At 45.2% G+C, this 22,840-nt stretch overlaps 1 non-coding gene across 1 annotated transcript; it reads left to right on the top strand.

The window, feature by feature from the left end:
- Positions 1-22,128: 22,128 nt before the first annotated feature.
- Trnas-cga (transfer RNA serine (anticodon CGA)) lies at positions 22,129-22,203 on the top strand. Its single transcript has one exon. It is a non-coding gene; the product is annotated as a tRNA-Ser (tRNA).
- Positions 22,204-22,840: the final 637 nt, after the last annotated feature.

Here is a 22,840-nt window from a genome sequence, read left to right on the forward strand (position 1 = left end):
GGCTGCAGATCCGCTGCTTTCAACTGTTTAACCCAGATGGGGGCAAGTTTCTACACTGCATGTACACACGAACATTGAGCCACGACACACGGCAACAGGGACATTATTGTGCCAGCAATGCTGTACCAATTCTTATGCTACATGGTTTTGCTCGCTTCTGTCGGCATTGTTCTTAAGATAGCACTCATCAATAGCACTGATCACAAATCTGATGTGATTGGTGTTTTCAGATACAAAATGTCGTAGTCATCAGCGCCGAATATGGTGTGTGTCGCGTGCATAGGAAACAGGATGAACGTAGATCTAGCTTGCGCAGTGCAATAAATTTACAGAATTTTAAATTTGTAAGAAAGCAATTAACAATCAGTGACAATAGTGACAATGCGTGTGTCAAGCAGAACTGTAACGTTGATTTTAGTGGGCGACGCTCTTATGGAATGAGCTCTACACGTACGTCTCAAGACGCCTCCGCACAGTTTCACTTGTGTTAGTACCTGACTTGTACTTTCCTAACTTGACAGTTCTCCGGCACACCTTGCTGCTTCGTTTCTTGGACTGACTGCTCGAGTCAGGGTTCACAGTAGCAAAAGGACCTGGCACGCGTAAATGAGGCAGTGTGTAAGCTGTTGCGGAGTGAACCGGTGAGAACCGCTACGACGCAGTTGTGGAGCGCCGTCGAGGGCCTTCCGGGTCACGGGGCGCTCGAGGAGGCACGTGGCGACCGCCGTCGCAGGATACGGCCGCGCCCCGCCGTAAACTCGGCGCTGATGGCCGGCGTCCCAGCACTGGATGGCCGGCGGGACGCACTAAGCCTGCGGCACGCGTCCCGGATAATCCGCGACCAGCGCAACTCGAGGGCGCCGGCGGGACCGGCCAGTCGGCAGTCGCTCAGCAGCAAGAGACTTCGTGCTCCAACCTGCGGCACTGCAGCAAATATCAAACACGTTCACCACCAAAGGTGCAATGACACGCGTAGCTACTGCCGGTTGAGTGTAAGTTGCCATCAGAGCAACTGGCGAATGTTAGGACATTGTTACTTATTTTTATACAAGCTAGATCTCAATTTCCTTTATTTCACTTACCAGAACAGTATTTGCTTTCGAACGAATGTATCTGGATGAAATTCCACGTTCGTAGTTGAGCCAGGAGATGTGAAGATATTCCCGAAGATATTATCTGACTGCGAAACGTCGTTGTGCCTCACTTGGCGTTACCCAGGGTGCACGTGTGTATTCTGGCAAGGACGGCAGTCCTATCCAACAGTTACGGCAGATTTGTCGAAGCCATTAAAACAACAACTAAAACACATATACTTCGCGGTTTCTGAAGGGAATACGTTCCTGGAATGATGATGCAGAGAGGCTTTAGCAGGTAAATATGGCAGTCAACCAGTTGCAATAAATGGTGGTTTTCAATTAACCTTAACCATGGTTTCAAAGGATGTAAACCCTTCAGAAGGACAAGAAACCTGCATACAATGCGGTCATATAAATTGCAATCAAAACATCATGGACCAATATTACGTGTCATACAGAACTTACTGCCTATAACAAGTGTAGGAATGTCACAAACAAAATGACGTGTATCAGCATAGACAAAGTAGTAGTCACAAACTTCACGTTAGCAAACAATCAGTTAACAAAGCGATTTAACACATCTACATGAAATGTGTCGGCGATGACCTGTACATCCATTTGTAAAAATTAAGGCCCCTAAAATCAAGGACTTGTCACATCAGTAAAATCAATTACATAAAATGCCAGACCATGTTAAGAGCTACATGCCGACTGAGGGAGAATAGCGGGTGTGAGTACCACGCAATCAAATCTTGAGGCGCATGCGTCGATAAACATGTACGCTTTGCGGCATAAACAGCCAATTACTAACACAATTACACAAATACACGGGTATAGAATGAAATGTTGGAAAAGACAAACACAAAATTAAATATGCTACCATACGTTAAGACAATTGTACAACCATCAGTACGTTATGGTAAGAAAATATGTCCGTGCCAGAGTACGTTATTATAAGCATAGTGACATTAAACAGATTAATATGACTTTCGGTACATCATCGAACGAAAAGTAATAATGCCAGTGCATAAGTATGCTATTAAACATAATGACGTTAAAGATCAAAAATTCATAGGTCCCTGTATAGTGACAAACGTAATAAGAGTGAGTGGCATTAGTACAACATCAACTGACAAATGAAACTGTATTCACAAAAAGTATGTAACAGATTTTTGACGAAATTAACCACTCGCAAAGGCTACCGGCAGTCGTATGAAGACTTTTCTTGAGAACAATATGGGTTTGAAGCCATCGAGAAATTGTCTACGGGTGTGCTGCAGCTGGTCGCTTACTAAATTTCCATCTCTGCGGTCTAGATGTTTATAGATCTTTAATTCTTTCCTAAGATTCAGCCTAAAAATTGAGGATATGTTAGATGACGATCAGTTTAGCTTTAGGAAAGGTAAATACACGAGAGAGGCAATTCTGACCTTGCATTAGATATTGGAAACAAGACTAAAGAAAAATCAAGACACTTTCATAGGCTTTGTCGACCTGGAAAAAGGATTCGACAATGTAAAATGGTGCAAGATGTTCGAAATTCTGAGAAATATAGGGGAAAGTTATAGGGAGAGACGGGTAATATACAACATGTATAAGAGCCAAGAGGGAATAATAAGAGTGGACGACCAAGAGCGAAGTGCTCGGATGAAAAAGAGTGTAAGACAGGGATGAAGTCTGTCGCCCCTAATGTTCCACCTGTACATCGAAGAAGCAATGATGGCAATAAAGGAAAGGTTCAGGAGTGGAATTAAAAATCAAGGTGAAAGGATATCAGTGATAGTATTTTCTGACGACATTGCTATCCTAAGTGAAAGTGAAGAACAATTACATGAGCTGCTGAATGAAATGAACAGTCTGCGTACAGAATATGCACTGAGAGTAAATCGAAGACAGACGAAACTAATGAGAAGTAGCAAATATGAAAACAGCCAGAAACTTAACATCAAGAATGATGGTCACGAATTAGTTGAAGTTAAAGAATTTGCTACCTAGGCAGCAAAATACCCAAGACGTACGAAGCAAGGAGGGCATCAAAAGCAGATTAGCAATGGCAAAAGAGGCATTCCTGGCCGAGAGAAGTCTACTAGTATCGAACATAGGCCACAATTTGAGGAAGAAATTTCTAAGAATGCAGTGTGAAGCACAGCATTACATGGTAATGAAGCACGAACTGTGAGAAAACCGGAAAAGAAGAGCGTAGAAGCATTTGAGATGTGGTGATAAAGACGAATGTTGAAAATTAGGTGAACTGATAAGGTAAGGAATGAGGAGATTCTGCGCAGAATCGGAGAGGAATGGAATATTTGGTAAACACAGACAAGGAGAAGGGACAGGATGATAGGACATGTTAAAACGTCAGGGAATGACTTCCAAGATGCCAGAGGGAGCTGTAGAGGGCAAAAACTGCAAACGAAGACAGAGCTTGGAATACATCAACCAAATAATTTTCCAAAATCCAACTTCACATACACACTGCACCATCTTCCTGGTCTCGACTGGTGTAGCGGTAGACAAAGGGCGAATTTGACTAGCATACACACCAGTCTTCAGTGGCGGAGTGCAGGGGTTTGCAGATAAATGGATATCACCGGTGCAATAAGGGACCTTCAGATGATTGGTCTTGATATTGTGGTGTAAATGTTTTTTTCGAGCCCATATACTTTCCTTGTTAGCGACATTTATCTTTGGTGCTAGTACTTCATCCTGGAATTAACCTCTGTCCTATGATACGTTAAAAGCCGCCCACTGTTCATAAAATATTCACACCATCTAAATACCGGTAACTGTATCTTCGGTGGAATTTATTTTCGGCACATAACACGGACCTTTCCATTTCCGTGAGCTCCCTATTGAACAAATCAGTGCTTACACTGAATGCCAAGCCATTTGAGGTCACATAAACATTAATAGAATTTGACCACATATTCTACCGCAAAGAAACCATGCAACGGAAATTTACTGGACCTCAGATCGATAGATCAACAAACCTTCACTAAATGCTCCCTAGTATCTTTTTTTTACAGGGTAAATGGGTCTTAACGATCACAGGAGGTAAAATAGCGTGCTGGTGTGCACACTGCGAAAAAGTTTAACGAACTAAGTTGATTCACAATCCACATTTATTCACGAAACGGTACGTACTCGTGAACTTCAGGAACGTTTAACACCAAATTCTAACACAGGGGATTCTGTTTGTCATTATATTAATCATCATTATTCAGCGAGGATTAGGTTAATTAAGGAACTCAACATGCACTCTCATGTGCTCAAACACAAAGATTCAAAAATTCAAAGAATACCGAAAACAGAGTTCACCGTATTCTAGCAAAGTCGTCAAAACTGGGCAGTGACAAACAGCGAATGCAAGTACGAAACATAATTGGGATCACGGTGCATGAGGTGGATCATGACTGGATCAAGAACAGAGTCGGGTGTAACTGAATCTAGAAAAACGATAGCAAAGTTTCTACTCGCGAGAAACCCATAATGCTCCTGAAAAGTGACTTTAAAAGTTACGAGAAATGTTGTACCGGACGCCAATACCCTCGCCAGTATTGTGATGGGTTCCCTACGTTACTCCAGGAGGAGGTCGAATAGATACTGTAACACATAAAATAAGGTATTAGTTCACTTAATCGTAACGTAGACAAGATGAATTACTTAAGGGTACAGTCCATTTCCACATGAATATTATTAGTATTGATAACTGTCAGTGAACATTAACATATCACTTGATTCTGACAAGATACGAGTCCTCACTGAAACTATAACTGACAGTAACCTTTATGTAGAGTTCTGAAAATTCTATCTTCGCAATACTGGCTTAGTACAAAGACGTTGCTGTCGTCTTTGTCGATAATGCGAACTGAGCTAAACGGTGCCGTGTTCCGCTGTAAGAGAGAGGAAGCGGCGGTGTATCGAAACACTTTTGGGCGTGTCGCAGAGCGGCAGACATTTCAACTCATCGCCGATGATTCTGCACAAAGCGCCGATGCAGCTGATGTCATCAGTTTCTTCCCTTGCTTTCTCCTCACTCCACCTTCAGTTTACGAAAAAGTTACCACCACATTGTCAGTTTTAGTTTAAATGCGGTCAACTAAGGCGAAACTATCATAACACTGAAAATATATTGTAGAGCTTCACTTTTTCAACTGTGAATTTACAAAAGGTATTTTAATGCCTGCTGAGCACTGCTTTGAGCACCAATAAACAACACTGCTCCAAATGGTAAATTCTGAAGGCAACAATAATTTCTGATGGGAAAGACAGCCGCTTTGGAAATAATTAATGTTTCAAAATTTCATACATCCATTATAATTTGACTTACTCGCTTCGTCAGAATGCAGTTTTACAAAGTTATCTGAAGTGCAACTAAATGGTTGTAGTCCATTTACATGCGAAATTTGTAACCATATATCAAGTATTCACTACGCCAATCGTGACGTCACCTTTTCTCGGCCTTCCTGAGAAAATTTTCTTCCAAAATGCACTGTGCTATCACTGACTAGACGTAGTTTCGGTACCGTTGCAACGGTACTGCCAAAGATATCAGCGCCGAGTCGCCTAGCGGAATTCCCTTGTCGTAACATTTCTTTGTAACATTTATTTACACAGTCTGTCTACTGGATGTGCCCATACTGATTCCAAAACACAACACCTGCTCGCAGTATAGTGGGTTGTGGAATTTTATGTAAAAAGCTCACGAAGTTACGTTTCAAAGAATTTTAATTTTTGTTCGTTTCTTGTTGTGTTCTCATTTTTAAACTACTATTAGAAATATAATTTTGATTAGTACCACTCAGCTGTCTTGTATTATCTTACCCAAGTTTCGAAAATACAATTCTCATTTCGTCTGTTCCCTCACAACGCTCGTTTTCTTTATAGTGACACACTCTGTAGGTGCACCTCGTTCTGCTGCCTCTCTAGAAAATTGAATACACCTCAAGGAGGTGATAATGTTCAAGTTGTAAGTCAGTGGGTTAGAGGAACCACGAAAAGTCAACATTTGGACGGTTTGGCGCCGATTTAAGCTCCGCTCCATCTCAATCGGATTGTAATGGTTTAACCATCCCCCCACCTCAGTCATCTCTTTAACTTCAACATCCTATTATGATTGTCAAACCAATCGTAAAACGAAGCAATACTTCACGCGACAAGCAAATACAACCCTTCACGACACATAAATACGACGCCTGGGATGATAGCATTTCAGACGAGTGGAATCTACTTCTTGTGCTTTTGCGCTATTATACGTCAATAAGAGTTCCAGGCTGAACATCAGTTGAATCTTATTTGAAATTTCTAGTTTCTCTAAATGTGTTAACAATATGTGGTGTAGCCAGGAAGTTTTTCTGGGATTTTAGTTGTGCTCTAACTTCCTGCAAGAAAGCGGGAAACATCACAAACAACTGGTGCTCTGTAAAAAACGTTAAAATTTACCATTGTTATATTGCAGCTAAAGCGCAGAGTCTACACACATTTTAATGAATGACAATCAGAATTTAGATTTTAATTTGTAACGGGACTTCATTAAGGAAATTTAGTACTACGAAGCTAGCGAGTATTTTATCTGTGTAACTGGAGCTTCTTTCCAAAGCCAGAACATCATCAGGAACTAGCTGTTAGTTTCTAGGACCGAAGTTATTAACAAAGAACTAAAATTTAATGCTCAGTTTCCCAAAACTCCTACATTCTGATGTCACACTTTACATAAATTATTCGATTAACAATAAAGATGCCAAACTGTAATCATTGTACAGCGTTATGTTAGACCTATTTATATATTTTTATTGAAACCTCCACCTGTCTCTCGGGCTATATCGACGACGTATGAAATCGTTGTTCACCGTACTCGAGAGACTAATTTTCCAACCCTCAGCCAGTAGTATCTGTGCAATGAACTATGTGAAACAGACCAATGAATCATATAAAGTGGTCCCTATTTGTTGCTTACCGTTTACGCAGGAGAATCCATCACTTTGGTGATGATGCATCGCCCCAGCTGGGAGTCTGGCGTCGCATTAATTCGTTAGTCCAGCGAGAGCGTCGTGTGCGATAACACAGTAAGTGAACACGTTGTGTGTTAGAGGTTGGGCGGTGCCCTGCCCAATAAAGCAGGACCTGCCTGCTACAGTGTTAACATAACCGATTCCTCACTTCTCTTTAACTTCAACATCCTATTATGCTTGTCAAGCCAATCGTGAAACGAAGCAATACTTCACGCGACAAGGAAATACAACCGTTTACGACACATAAATACCACGCCTGGGATGATAGCATTTCAGACAACGTGTGGAATCTACTTAGAGTAACAACTTAAAATTTGTCCCTGGATGAGGACTCGAAGTTACACGTCTTGAATCTTGCTTCTTGGTTTTGTCACGTACAACGTGTGTTCAAAAATTAGCAGTCTTTTCTCCAATAATTTTATATATTCTTCTATATTAATGGCACTCTCTACAAAATAATCTCCGTTAGACACTGCACGCTTATATCAGCGCGTTTTCCAGTCACCGAAACAGTTCTGGAACTCAATTATTGGAATACCTTTAAATCTCTCCTGGATGCGTTTTAATCTCATGCAAGCCCTTAAGGTTTTCTTTATTTCTGGGAACAGAAAAAAACATCACATTCGACAATGTCAAGCTAATATGGAGGCTGGGGTGGCATTCAAGTTTTGTTTTTCCCTAAAATTCACGAACAAGAAACGGACATTTGGTACACTACACCAACATTTGGAGCGTAGTGAGCGTAACCTTCACATTTGACACCAGTTATGGAGGGTTGTTCAGTCTTCGCAATACATAATGCTTTCCGTGGGATGATTGAGTCTTAGTTTCGACGACGTATCGGTAAGTCCATGTTTCGTCGCATAGTACGGATACGTTTCAGCAGTCCTCCTTTGTTGTTAACTTCACGTAGGGTCTTCTGAGCAACTTCCATCTGTCGATATTTTTGTTTTACATTTGACGATGTTGGAACAAATTCTGCAACAGCATCTTTAATACCCAAAAATATGAAAAAAAATTTTATAGCATCAGGCAACTGATATGCCAAACATCATCAGTCACTTCTATCACTGTCATTCAGCGATCGTTTCAATTTCTGCAGTCTCTCATCTGTTAATGAGACGGTGGGTCGTCCAAGGCCTTCTTTGAAACGCCTGTATCTATCAAAAACCCTCGTTTTACTCAAAGCAGACTGCCAAAAACAAATATCTGACGTTTCTAAATCTATGCTGCACTTAAACCCCTCCGTACAGCAAACTTTAATGCTAATTATCTGACTGATTTTGTAAAAAATTAATAATCGCCTACAGTACGTAAACAAAAGTTTTCTTTTTAACAGGAGACAAAAGAGTAAGTAACCAATGCGGCTACTGCTGTAAAGATTTTTACCCACAAGTTTCAGTCATGTAGCAGTTTTAGTGTAAAATATAATATCATTGAAAGAAAGCTAAAAATGTCGTCTTCAAACTTTATATAAATCAGTGTGCATAACGTTTTAACCTCTTGCTTGAGAGGTACTACATAGGGTAATTTTACATTATACCAAATCTTTAGTGCCAAAATTATGCACAGAACTTTGAGATAAGAAATAATTAGTCAGCCACCGTAAAGATGACACGTTGAGTTTCAGAAAGGCACAACAAAAAGACTGTTACACATAGGACTTTCGTCCAAAGACTCGTTCAAAAAAGAAAGGAAAACACAGGCGCTTTCACACAAGTAGGCAAACTTCACTTACAAGTGACCCGAATCTCTGGCCGCAGTCTGGCGTGTGCCTGACGCCTGCCTGTTTTCTTTAATGTTCGTGTGTTTTCCTTTCTTTCTTGAAGAAGGTTTCGCATGAAAGCTCATTGTGGAACAGTATTTTCGTTCTCTACTCAACTTGTTATCTTAACGGTGAGTAACAATCCATCCCTTTCATACTATTGTTGATGTTCCGACATTCACTTTGAATTGTTTTAAAAAATTACTTAGGTCAGAGGTGGGCAACAGTTTTGGCTCGAAGGCGACTTTGTAGAAGCAGAGGTTAATGGAGGCCCTCACCATTGAAAATGATTGCATGCATTAGCTAACTTCGCATTTCACAAAAGTTATAAATTCTCAGACAAAAATCATGACTGTGTTGGTGTACCGCACAGAAACCATTAGCGGGCCGTATGCCGTCCTTGGGTCGTTATTTGCCCACACCTGACTTAGGTAATTAAAATTTAGTTTCTGATTACCGTAGCAACAATTTAAGCTCATAGAGTGCGTTCAGTGTGGCGATTCCTTTTTTCGGTGTATGGCTTATATCACACCTCACTGTCAGTACATCTAAATCATTTGACCCCATTGATTACAAATTTCGTTGATGATACGGCTACATGTATTTCCCAAAGCGTCAATACTGCGACAAAGACGAGAAGAAGAAAGATGGAGAAGAAAATTTTATACATACATCAAAAAAACTTTTGCATCACCTCGGTTCCGAGTTCATGAACGTGTACAGAAAATTGCAATGGAGATCGACATAAACATCATTTTCGCCATTTTTATTGCTCATGAAAATCACACATTGCATGTTGTATAACCATAGAGTCAGACCTTCAGTGGTGGCGGTCCAGATTTCTGTACACATAGATGCCTCTAATACCCAGTAGCGCGTCCATTTGCACTGATGCATGCCTGTATTCGTCGTGGCATACTATCCACAAGTTCATCAAAGCACTATTGGTCCAGATTGTCGCATTCCTCAACGACGATTCGGCGCAGGTCTCTCAGAGTGGTTCGTGGGTCACGTCGTCCATAAACAGCCCTTTTCAGTCTATCCCAGGCATGTTCGATAGGGTTCATGTCTGGAGAATATGCTGGCCACTCTAGTCGAGCGATGTCGTTATCCTGAAGGAAGTCATTCACAAGATGGGCACGGTGTGGGCGCGAAGATGAATGCCTCGCAAGTGTGCTGCCGATGTGGTTGCACTATCGGTCGGGGGATGGCATTCCCGTATCGTAAAGCCGTTACGGCGCTTTCCATGACCATCAACGGCGTACGTCGGCTCCACATAATGCCATGCCAAAACAGCAGGGAACCTTCACCTCGCTGCACTCTCTGGACAGTGTATCGAAGTTGTTCAGCCTGACCGGGTTGCCTCTAGATACGTCTCCGACGATTGTCTGGCTGAATGCATGTGCGACACTTATCGGTGAAGAGAACGTGATGCCAATCCTGAGCGGTACATTCGGCATGTTTTTGGGCCCATCTGTACCGCACTGCATGGTGTCGTGGTTGCAAAGATGGACCGCGCAACGGACGTCGGGAGTGAAGTTGCGCATCATGCAGCCTATTGCGCACAGTTTGAGTCGTAACACGACGTCTTGTGGCTGCACGAAAAGCGTTATTCACGATGGTGGCGTTGCTGTCAGGTTTCCTCCGAGACATAATCCCAGGTAGCTGTCATCCACTGCAGTAGTAGCCTTTGGGCGGCCTGAGCGAGGCATGTCATCGACAGTTCCTGTCTCTCTGTATCTCCTCCATGTCCGAGCAACATCGCTTTGGTTCACTCCGAGAAGCCTGGACACTTCCCTTGCTGAGAGCACTTCTTGGCACGAAGTAACAATTCGGACGCGATCGAACCGCGGTATTGACCGTCTAGGCATGGTTGAATTACAGAGTTGAATTACAGACAACACGAGTTGTGTACAACCTTCCTGGAGGAATGAATGGTACGGATCGGCTGTCGGACGCCAGCCGTCTAATAGGCGTTGCTCATGCATGATTGTTTACATATTGGGGCGTGTTTAGTGACGTCTCTGACCATTCAAAGGGACTATACCTGTGATTTAAAATCCACAGTCAACGTCTATCTTCAGGAGTTCTGGGAACCGGGTGATGCATAACATTTTTTTTATGTTTGTATTTACATAATATTGACTGAAAGAATATCAGGGAGCTGAAATACAGCTTTCTCGTAACACATGTTCTTTATTTTGAATTCTCAGCATGGTACTAAGCAACAATGTCCACTATGGTACATTTTTTACTCCATTTTTGTCCTGCGAATTTTCCTTCTGGCAACGTGTGGTCGATTTGCTTACCTTGTGACTCTTGCTTTGTCGGTACTGAACTGAGAAACTCTTGATTTTGAGTGAGTGTATTTGTCTAAACTGCTCGTAGTGACATAAACTGTTAACATAATCCTTTGCAGATTCGTTAGCTGTAGCTTACAAGTCGAGCGAGATGTGCTTGTGTGTGTACGAGGGCTATTTGGAAAGTAAGGGACGATCGTTCGCTGAATGGAAACCAAAGCGAAAATCCGATGAAACGTTGCACAGATATGTTAGGCAGTGTTTCCAGTATCTACATCTACATCTACATCCATACTCCGCAAGCCACCTGACGGTGTGTGGTGGAGGGTACCTTGAGTACCTCTATCGTTCTCCCTTCTATTCCATCTCGTATTGTTCGTGGAAAGAAGGATTTTCGGTATGCCTCTGTGTGGGCTCTAATCTCTCTGATTTTATCCTCATGGCCTCTTCGCGAGATATATGTAGGAGGGAGCAATATACTGCTTGACTCCTCGGTGAAGATATGTTCTCGAAACAACAAAAGCCCGTACCGAGCTACTGAGCGTCTCTCCTGCAGTCTTCCATTGGAGTATATCTATGATCTCCGTAACGCTTTCGCGATTACTAAATGATCCTGTAACGAAGCGCGCTCCTCTCCGTTGGATCTTCTCTGTCTCTTCTATCAACCCTATCTGGTACGGATCCCACACTGCTGAGCAGTATTCAAGCAGTGGGCGAACAAGCGTACTGTAACCTACTTCCTTTGCTTTCGGATTGCGTTTCCCTAGGATTCTTCCAATAAATCTCTGTCAGGCATCTGCTTTACCGACGATCAACTTTGTATGATCATTCCATTTTAAATCACTCCTAATGCGTACTCCCAGATAATTTATGGAATTAACTGCTTCCAGTTGCTGACCTGCTATATTGTAGCTAAATGATAAGGGATCTTTCTTTCTATGTATTCGCAGCACATTACACTTGTCTACATTGAGATTCAATTGCCATTCCCTGCACCATGCGTCAATTCGCTGCAGATCCTCCTGCATTTCAGTACAATTTTCCATCGTTATAACCTCCGATATACCACAGCATCATCCGCAATAAGCCTCAGTGAACTTCCTATGTCATCTACAAGGTCATTTATGTATATTGTGAATAGCAACGGTCCTACGACACTCCCCTGCGGCACACTTGAAATCACTTTTACTTTGGAAGACTTCTCTCCATTGAGAATGACATGCCGCGTTCTGTTATCTAGGAACTTTTCAATCCAATCACACAATTGGTCTGATAGTCCATATGCCCTTACTTTGTTCATTAAACGAGTGTGGGAAACTGAATCGAACGCCTTGCGGAAGTCAAGAAACACGGCATCTACCTGGGAACCCGTGTCTATGGCCCTGTGAGTCTCGTGGACGAATAGCGCGAGCTGGGATTCACACGATCGTTTTTTTTGAAACCCATGCTGATTCCTACAGAGTGGATTTCTAGTCTCCAGAAAAGTCATTACACTCGAACATAATACGTGTTCCAAAATTCTACAACTGATCGACGTTAGAGATATAGGTCTATAGTTCTGCTCATCTGTTCGACGTCCCTTCTTGAAAAAGGGGATGACCTGTGCCCTTTCCCAATCCTTTGGAACGCTACGCTCTTCTAGAGACCTACGGTACACCGCTGGAAGAAGGGGGCAAGTTCCTTCGCGTACTCTGTGTAAAATCGAACTGGTATCCCATCAGGTCCAGAGGCCTTTCCTCTTTTGAGCGATTTTAATTGTTTCTCTATCCCTCTGTCGTCTGTTTCGATATCTACCATTTTGTCATCTGTGCGGCAATCTAGAGAAGGAACTACAGTGCATTCTTCCTCTGTGAAACAGCTTTGGAAAAAGACATTTAGTATTTCGGCCTTTAGTCTGTCATCCTCTGTTTCAGTACCATTTTAGTCACAGAGTGTCTGGACAGTTTGTTTTGATCCACCTACCGCTTTGACATAAGACCAAAATTTCTTAGGATTTTCTGCCAAGTCAGTTTATAGAACTTTACTTTCGAATTCATTGAACGCATAGCCCTCCTCACACTACATTTCGCTTCGCGTAATTTTTGTTTGTCTGCAAGGCTTTGGCTATGTTTATTTTTGCTGTGAAGTTCCCTTTGCTTCCGCAGCAGTTTTCTAACTCGCTTCTTGTAGCACGGTGGCTCTTTTCCATCTCTTACGATCTTGCTTGGCACAATCTGATCTAACGCACATTTTACGATGGTTTTGAACTTTGTCCACTATCTGTACCTGAGATAAAACTTTTGTGTTGAGCCGTTAGGTACTCTGAAATCTGCTTCTTGTCACTTTTACCACTATATAGCGTGACGTCGCTCTTCTCAGTTCTGAGTGCACAGTGAGAGCGTAAAGATGTCTAGATAATAGTTTCCGTCACCAAGTATGGGTTCCTGCCGAGCGTTGTCGCATGATCACATGCAACTCCACTTAACGTAACTCTAGTGCGTTTCATACATCATGACAATTCTCGGACACACAGTGTAGTGGCAATGAGGACGTTCGTGCAGCGTTTTCGAAGGGAGAATTTCACCACCGACTGTAATGTAATACAATAATTTTTTTTATTTGTGGCTCCTTTTCTTTGCTATCACTGTAACGTAATAGAATGAATATGAGCCGTGCCTTATGCAAAAAAGAAACATCCATTAATGCAATGGCTCGGCATAAAAGAGAAATAACTAATGTAGGAATATTATCAACAGTGTAATATGTGTGTAATATGTTGTTTAATTTAGCCCGACGTGTATAAGCACTCAGTAAACTACACTCCTGGAAATGGAAAACAGAACACATTGACACCGGTGTGTCACACCCACCATACGTGCTCCGGACACTGCGAGAGGGCTGTACAAGCAATGATCACACGCACGGCACAGTGGACACACCAGGAACCGCGGTGTTGGCCGTCGAATGGCGCTAGCTGCGCAGCATTTGTGCACCGCCGCCGTCAGTGTCAGCCAGTTTGCCGTGGCATACGGAGCTCCATCGCAGTCTTTAACACTGGTAGCATGCCGCGACAGCGTGGACGTGAACCGTATGTGCAGTTGACGGACTTTGAGCGAGGGCGTATAGTGGGCATGCGGGAGGCCGGGTGGACGTACCGCCGAATTGCTCAACACGTGGGGCGAGAGGTCTCCACAGTACATCGATGTTGTCGCCAGTGGTCGGCGGAAGGTGCACGTGCTCGTCGACCTGGTACCGGACCGCAGCGACGCACGGATGCACGCCAAGACCGTAGGATCCTACGCAGTGCCGTAGGGGACCGCACCGCCACTTCCCAGCAAATTAGGGACACTGTTGCTCCTGGGGTATCGGCGAGGACCATTCGCAACCGTCTCCATGAAGCTGGGCTACGGTCCCGCACGCCGTTAGGCCGTCTTCCGCTCACGCCCCAACATCGTGCAGCCCGCCTCCAGTGGTGTCGCGACAGGCGTGATGGAGGGACGAATGGAGACGTGTCGTCTTCAGCGATGAGAGTCGCTTCTGCCTTGGTGCCAATGATGGTCGTATGCGTGTTTGGCGCCGTGCAGGTGAGCGCCACAATCAGGACTGCATACGACCGAGGCACACAGGGCCAACACCCCGCATCTTGGTGTGGGGAGCGATCTCCTACACTGGCCGTACACCACTGGTGATCGTCGAGGGGACACTGAATAGTGCACGGTACATCCAAACCGTCATCGAACCCATCGTTCTACCATTCCTAGACCGGCAAGGGAACTTGCTGTTCCAACAGGACAATGCACGTCCGCATGAATCCCGTGCCACCCAACGTGCTCTAGAAGGTGTAAGTCAACTACCCTGGCCAGCAAGATCTCCGGATCTGTCCCCCATTGAGCATGTTTGGGACTGGATGAAGCGTCGTCTCACGCGGTCTGCACGTCCAGCACGAACGCTGGTCCAACTGAGGCGCCAGGTGGAAATGGCATGGCAAGCCGTTCCACAGGACTACATCCAGCATCTCTACGATCGTCTCCATGGGAGAATAGCAGCCTGCATTGCTGCGAAAGGTGGATATACACTGTACTAGTGCCGACATTGTGCATGCTCTGTTGCCTGTGTCTATGTGCCTGTGGTTCTGTCAGTGTGATCATGTGATGTATCTGACCCCAGGAATGTGTCAATAAAGTTTCCCCTTCCTGGGACAATGAATTCACGGTTTTCTTATTTCAATTTCCAGGAGTGTAGCTCAGTTCCCAGGGTAGTTATGTAATCGTCGATAATTAATTGTCGTTTTCTTATGTATCCAACACTACAGATATTATTCCAGGCTGGTGAGAAGTCGTGTGCTTATTGCACCAGAGAATATTTGCTAAGTATGTTTGATGTACACGACTGTAATACGTAACTTATCATGGTTTCGTCTCGATTCACCAATATAAGATAACAAGAGTAGCATCTACAAATGAAATCCTATAATGGAACTGGAATCTTGTGACCAGACCTTTTCTGCCTGGGATGTTATCTCGTTATATAAAGAAAATGTGTAAATAAAATTCTTAAATTATCAGTAGCTGCCTCCGGTCTCGTGGAATCTGAAATAAAGTTAATTGTCCTAATCGACGGCACGTCTCGTAGTTGAGCTAAAAGAAAAACGTTAAAGATTTTTCTAAGATGGCGCCTAACAGTGAAAATTATTTGTTAAGGCCAATATCTACTTAAGACAGTCTAGGTATCAGACTAAGAATAGATTGACCACATATACAAAATTCTTTTGACAAAATAACCATTATATTTTTCGGGTTTTAAGTACAACTTACATTATCAGCTGGTACAGGAAGATGAGCCTTACACAAGAACGTCCTCTTAGGTCCGAATCCAAGCAGATAAGTGAAAGACAAAGGAAAGATAGTTCATGCATAGAAGTGCAAGAGTCCGTGGAATAACATTTCCATTGAATGCAGAATGAGATTTTCACTCTGCAGCGGAGTGTGCGCTGATATGAAAGGTAGGAGACGAGATGCTGGCAGTAGTAAAGCTGTGAGGACCGGTCATGAGTCGTGCTTCGGTAGCTCAGATGGTAGAGCACTTGCCCGCGAAAGGCAAAGGACCCGAGTTCGAGAATCGGTCGGGCACACAGTTTTAATCTGCCAGGAAGTTTCATGTCCATTGTAGTTCTATCTCTTCTTCTTGGTGGACTTGTCGATTATTTATAAAATTTATCGTAATATTTAGTTTATATTTTTTTAAAACCCAAGTCCACCCAGGAGAAACAGTACACGACCACGCAGCCCGGATTTTCATCTCTGCTCAGTGAACCGCTGGCTCTGAAGACAACATTTAGAGACAGACAACGAGCTGCAGCCCAGCGCAGCAAATTGTCGGGAAGCCTTCTATGACGATGGTATTGTAAAGTCAGTGCAACGCTACGACATACCAATAATTCAAGAGCAGCCTTAATCGCATTTATTATTGTAATAATACCGCCAACCGGTTTCAACCCCGACGTAGGGGGTCATCTTCTGGGTGTTTACACCATTGGTCGACTGCCGGTGGTGTCACTCCTGTCTATATAACGGCAAAGAAACTCCTGCCGTTATGTAGACAGGAGTGACACCACCAGCAGTCGACCAATGGTGTAAACGCCCAGAAGATGACCCCTACGTCGGGTTCTAACCGGTTGGCGGTATTATTACAATAATAAATGCGATTAAGGCTGTTCTTGAATTATTGATTGATCATACTTATCGCTGCTTCTCTCCACAACCATGTTGTCCAACAAAGCTGCGATATACGTCTAAGTCGCAACGGCGACTATGTAGAGAAGTAGCAGAGTGGTGTTTCAAATAAAACAGTTTGGATTTTCACCGTGTTTGCCATACCGCGACCGATCGTTCCTTATTTTCCGAATAGCTCTCGTAGCCTTCAGCTGCCGAATTTCTACTAACTATTGTTCCGCGACGTCCGTACAGTGCGAAAGGTGAGAAGTTGTCGAGACAGTTGTGAGGCTCGCCGACGACGGCTGAGCGCTGAACAAGAGTAGGGTTGTAGCGCATCCGCAACATGCGAGCGGATCGGAGCGACCCGCCTTCCCGCTCACAGCTGCGGCCGCCCCAGCCGTCGCCTTTAAGCCTGTTCGGTATGCATCCCGGCGACCTCTGGGCTGCCAATATCTGAGCAGCGCCGCCCAGTGATGGCCGCGGCGACCTGCTGCGATTCAATACACACGGCCAGGCACAGCGCGGCGCGGCGCGGCGCGGAGCGGGCACACTGCGCTGGTCGGCGTGTCCTGGCGCTGGGCAGCCGTGCAGCGCCGGCGCCGGAATGCGAGGCGCCGCCTGTCCGCTCTGGACCGGCACACGCCGGCCTCGCCCGCCCGGAGACGAGAAGTTCCTCTGTCGGCCGTCACATGCAGATGAGGTCGCGCCGCCGCTCCTCGAGTGACCCTGCCACGTGCCTTGCCGGGCTACCGACGCCAACCAGAGCTCTCCGCTTTCTATTGCGACCGTCACGTGAATAGGCAAGTCAAGGTCGTCCCACAGCTTTGTCAGATAGTGATAATTTCAAATGTTCGTAAGTATTCTGAGAATGTTTCCTATAGCCGCCAATGCGGCATGAGGGCGCTGCCTCCCAGTTTATGCTAGCATCCCCTCCACGGAGCTCCAGCAACAGGTCTGCTTAATTTCAAGCATCGATGCACAGACCCCCACTTTTGTGGTTGTCATTTCATAACATTTAAGCCGGCCGCGGTGGCCACGCGGTTCTAGGCGCTGCAGTCCGGAACCGCGTGACTGCTACGGTCGCAGGTTCGAATCCTGCCTCGGGCATGGATGTGTGTGATGTCCTTAGGTTAGTTAGGTTTAAGTAGTTCTAAGTTCTAGGGGACTGATGACCTCAGAAGTTAAGTCCCAGAGTGCTCAGAGCCATTTAGCCACCATATCATTTACACTTTCAGAGCGGTCAGGGCTCGTCAGCTACGGAACAATGATCGTATTCAAGACTAATTGTAAACCTCTGTAACTGTATGTATTTCAACATTCAAATCCACTAGTATTAACTGATGCTGTAGCTCCGCAAACAAAGTTATGTATTAGTTTTACTTTCTCTCTTTCTTGGACCTTTGTCCCGAGCCAATGCGGTGCTGGCCTTATTATTATGGATTTGGCAGTGTTAGGTGCAGAGGGTGGTGAACCTTGGCGGATCATATCGATAGTGCCACTCTGGTGGTTTATCTGTACTTCCACGGTCCGGGCGGTAAACAGCGCCCTCTGGGGCCTACGCGAGGAGTAACTGGGGGTGTGCTCCGGGACGTCGTGGAAGACGGTTGTCGGGTTGACGCAGCGAGTGTGGCACCGGACCTATCACATGGAGATATACAAGTTCTCTCTGAACGGAAGGCGCCGTAGCAAGCAGCGGAAAGCGGGCGTCGTGTAATTTGTGTGAAGGAGTAACGATTTTTGCATTGGATGTCCCAGTGGTTCCCGAGAGTTGCTGTGGCTGCTTTCGGAGAAGAGAATTGGTAAGAGCTTGTGTCTACGCTCTTTTCCGTACGATGATGTTGTCTGCCGTTATAAACGGGTGAAAATCAGGCGCTTGCATTGACTATACGGGAACTGATGTAAAATTACATTTGCGATTGAGTTTCACTGTACTGTGACAATTTAGAGGCGAAAACTGTGGTGGTTTCATTAGGTCTGGTTCTTTGCTGTGCAACTAAGGGAGTCAGTTATTTGGGGCTACTGAGAGAGCACCATTATGTTGGTCTAAGTGAAACGTTCTCCACGTTTTGTCTATGCGAATCGAAATCGTGGGGGAGTACACGTGTGAGTAATTTGCTATTGTATTGATGGTTATGTTGTAAAGACTGTTCTCTGGTGTGTTAAATCACGCGCTGATTTGTAGCCAATCTAAGCAGCAGTTACCATTACTTCTTACTTATGTGCTACTGTCCTTATGATTGGCGTTGTTTGTCTTTTGATTGTGGGTGTGCTCACGTTTAAAAAAAATAATTACGGCTACTGTTCATAAGGGTTGTCTAGTAAGGAAATTGCTTAAGCTTTTATCATAGGCTGGTCTGTTTGCCTATCACATTGGCTTTCTATGCAGTAACTGAAGGAATGTGTATGGTGGCTAAAGATTGTAGGCTGACTAGTATTTGAAGTGGTGTTGAGCTTAAGGGCGAGATCAGCATCCCGTAAACCCGCACGCTGCGCGTGGTTAAATGTTCCGCTATTGGGGAGCCTTCTCTCTGTTCTTAGATTGTGGAAGGATACGTGATGAGTGCATCGCTGTAGTTTTCGCGTGCTAAATTGAGGGGTGTCGGTGCCGTCCTAGGGCGAGACTTGCGATGTATGTTATGTTGAATGGGAATTAATTGTACCAAACTTAAGAGAGATTTTAGTTTGTATTAGGTCTGTACATGGAATGATGTTGATATTTTGTCGATTGCGGCAATAACTTCCTGTGTGGGGAGATCCTCTGAGGGACTTGTATTGTACTGTTGCAGTGCAGTCCATCTGAAACGTGCTGCTTAAAACTTGTGGCTGCAGCTCTGATGTTATATATTACTGTTTAATGTTAAATGTCTTGGATGTAATATGGTTGTTGAGGATTATGTAATTTTGATCGCTGATTCCTTAAAGGAAGTATTTCGTTTTAAAATATGTGCTCAGTCAGAGCCTATTTAAATATGATTTTAACTGAAACTTCCTGGCAGATTAAAACTGTGTGCCCGACCGAGACTCGAACTCGGGACCTTTGCCTTTCGCGGGCAAGTGCTCTACCAACTGAGCTACCGAAGCACGACTCACGACCGGTACTCACAGCTTTACTTCTGCCAGTACCTCGTCTCCTACCTTCCAAACTTTACAGAAGCTCTCCTGCGAACCTTGCAGAACTAGCACTCCTGAAAGAAAGGATATTGCGGAGACATGGCTTAGCCACAGCCTGGGGGATGTTTCCAGAATGAGATTTTCACCCTGCAGCGGAGTGTGCGCTGATATGAAACTTCCTGGCAGATTAAAACTGTGTGCCCGACCGAGACTCGAACTCGGGACCTTTGCCTTTCGCGGGCAAGTGCTCTACCAACTGAGCTACCGAAGCACGACTCACGACCGGTACTCACAGCTTTACTTCTGCCAGTACCTCGTCTCCTACCTTCCAAACTTTACAGAAGCTCTCCTGCGAACCTTGCAGAACTAGCACTCCTGAAAGAAAGGATATTGCGGAGACATGGCTTAGCCACAGCCTGGGGGATGTTTCCAGAATGAGATTTTCACCCTGCAGCGGAGTGTGCGCTGATATGAAACTTCCTGGCAGATTAAAACTGTGTGCCCGACCGAGACTCGAACTCGGGACCTTTGCCTTTCGCGGGCAAGTGCTCTACCAACTGAGCTACCGAAGCACGACTCACGACCGGTACTCACAGCTTTACTTCTGCCAGTACCTCGTCTCCTACCTTCCAAACTTTACAGAAGCTCTCCTGCGAACCTTGCAGAACTAGCACTCCTGAAAGAAAGGATATTGCGGAGACATGGCTTAGCCACAGCCTGGGGGATGTTTTCAGAATGAGATTTTCACCCTGCAGCGGAGTGTGCGCTGATATGAAACTTCCTGGCAGATTAAAACTGTGTGCCCGACCGAGACTCGAACTCGGGACCTTTGCCTTTCGCGGGCAAGTGCTCTACCAACTGAGCTACCGAAGCACGACTCACGACCGGTACTCACAGCTTTACTTCTGCCAGTACCTCGTCTCCTACCTTCCAAACTTTACAGAAGCTCTCCTGCGAACCTTGCAGAACTAGCACTCCTGAAAGAAAGGATATTGCGGAGACATGGCTTAGCCACAGCCTGGGGGATGTTTCCAGAATGAGATTTTCACCCTGCAGCGGAGTGTGCGCTGATATGAAACTTCCTGGCAGATTAAAACTGTGTGCCCGACCGAGACTCGAACTCGGGACCTTTGCCTTTCGCGGGCAAGTGCTCTACCAACTGAGCTACCGAAGCACGACTCACGACCGGTACTCACAGCTTTACTTCTGCCAGTACCTCGTCTCCTACCTTCCAAACTTTACAGAAGCTCTCCTGCGAACCTTGCAGAACTAGCACTCCTGAAAGTAGGTAGAGCACTTGCCCGCGAAAGGCAAAGGTCCCGAGTTCGAGTCTCGGTCGGGCACACAGTTTTAATCTGCCAGGAAGTTTCATATCAGCGCAAACTCCGCTGCAGGGTGAAAATCTCATTCTGGAAACATCCCCCAGGCTGTGGCTAAGCCATGTCTCCGCAATATCCTTTCTTTCAGGAGTGCTAGTTCTGCAAGGTTCGCAGGAGAGCTTCTGTAAAGTTTGGAAGGTAGGAGACGAGGTACTGGCAGAAGTAAAGCTGTGAGTACCGGTCGTGAGTCGTGCTTCGGTAGCTCAGTTGGTAGAGCACTTGCCCGCGAAAGGCAAAGGTCCCGAGTTCGAGTCTCGGTCGGGCACACAGTTTTAATCTGCCAGGAAGTTTCATATCAGCGCACACTCCACTGCAGGGTGAAAATCTCATTCTGGAAACATCCCCCAGGCTGTGGCTAAGCCATGTCTCCGCAATATCCTTTCTTTCAGGAGTGCTAGTTCTGCAAGGTTCGCAGGAGAGCTTCTGTAAAGTTTGGAAGGTAGGAGACGAGGTACTGGCAGAAGTAAAGCTGTGAGTACCGGTCGTGAGTCGTGCTTCGGTAGCTCAGTTGGTAGAGCACTTGCCCGCGAAAGGCAAAGGTCCCGAGTTCGAGTCTCGGTCGGGCACACAGTTTTAATCTGCCAGGAAGTTTCATATCAGCGCACACTCCGCTGCAGGGTGAAAATCTCATTCTGGAAACATCCCCCAGGCTGTGGCTAAGCCATGTCTCCGCAATATCCTTTCTTTCAGGAGTGCTAGTTCTGCAAGGTTCGCAGGAGAGCTTCTGTAAAGTTTGGAAGGTAGGAGACGAGGTACTGGCAGAAGTAAAGCTGTGAGTACCGGTCGTGAGTCGTGCTTCGGTAGCTCAGTTGGTAGAGCACTTGCCCGCGAAAGGCAAAGGTCCCGAGTTCGAATCTCGGTCGGGCACACAGTTTTAATCTGCCAGGAAGTTTCATATCAGCGCACACTCCGCTGCAGGGTGAAAATCTCATTCTGGATGATTTTAACTCATCATTCAAATTTCCTAGCCTTGCTCTCTTAAAAGGCTTTCAGTTAAATGATTGCTATTTGCCTGTTTAAATGTTTGAGTGACTTAAAGGAAAAGAATATTATTTGTAATTTGTACTGATTGTTCCTTTTGGGTAATACCTGACTTATGTGATCAATAAATGAGTGTCTAGTCAATGGTGATGCACTGTTCTATTGCTAGCCTACCCCTTCCACTCCACAGCCTATTGAGCAGCTTTGTGTCGAGATTGCGTTCAGAACAGCCCTCTGACTTGACACCTCAGGTGGCCAGATGCCCTTCCTGCCACCACCCCAAAGAGCCCGGAATGGAAGTAGTGTACCCCAGCTGTCCGCGTCAAGTGTAATCCAAGAAATAGTGTGAACTTGTTCAAATGTCTGCAACTCGTGTAACTGAGGCGTAACGTGGGGACCAGCCCGGTATTCACCTAGCAGTATGCGGAAAACCGCCTAAAAACCACATCCAGGCTGGCCGGCATACCGGCTATCGCCACTCGTCCGGCGGGCGGATTCGATCCGGCGCCGGTGCGCCTACCCGA

This window comes from Schistocerca cancellata, chromosome 1, assembly GCF_023864275.1.
Source record: "Schistocerca cancellata isolate TAMUIC-IGC-003103 chromosome 1, iqSchCanc2.1, whole genome shotgun sequence".
NCBI lineage: Eukaryota > Metazoa > Arthropoda > Insecta > Orthoptera > Acrididae > Schistocerca > Schistocerca cancellata.